Below are 241 nucleotides of genomic sequence, written 5' to 3'. Positions count from 1 at the left end.
TGTCTTTGACCCAGTCAAAAGCCTCCTGATGTTCGGTGTTCCAACACCATTCCGCATCATTTTAAAGGAGATTGGATAATGGTCGGGCCATTTCTGCGTAGTTTACGCTGTACTTGTGCAAGTAGTTGGGAGACCAAGCCGCTTAACGCATGTCCTTCTGGTTCTTTGGAACCGGCAAATTTACATTGGCCTTGACCTCAGCGGGATCCGCTCGAAGGCCACGCTTCCCAATGAAGCACCT

Source organism: Plasmopara halstedii (genome assembly GCF_900000015.1).
Source record: "Plasmopara halstedii genome assembly, contig: Scaffold_650, whole genome shotgun sequence".
Classification (NCBI taxonomy): Eukaryota; Oomycota; class Peronosporomycetes; order Peronosporales; family Peronosporaceae; genus Plasmopara; species Plasmopara halstedii.
Note: the sequence above shows the minus strand (reverse complement) of the source record.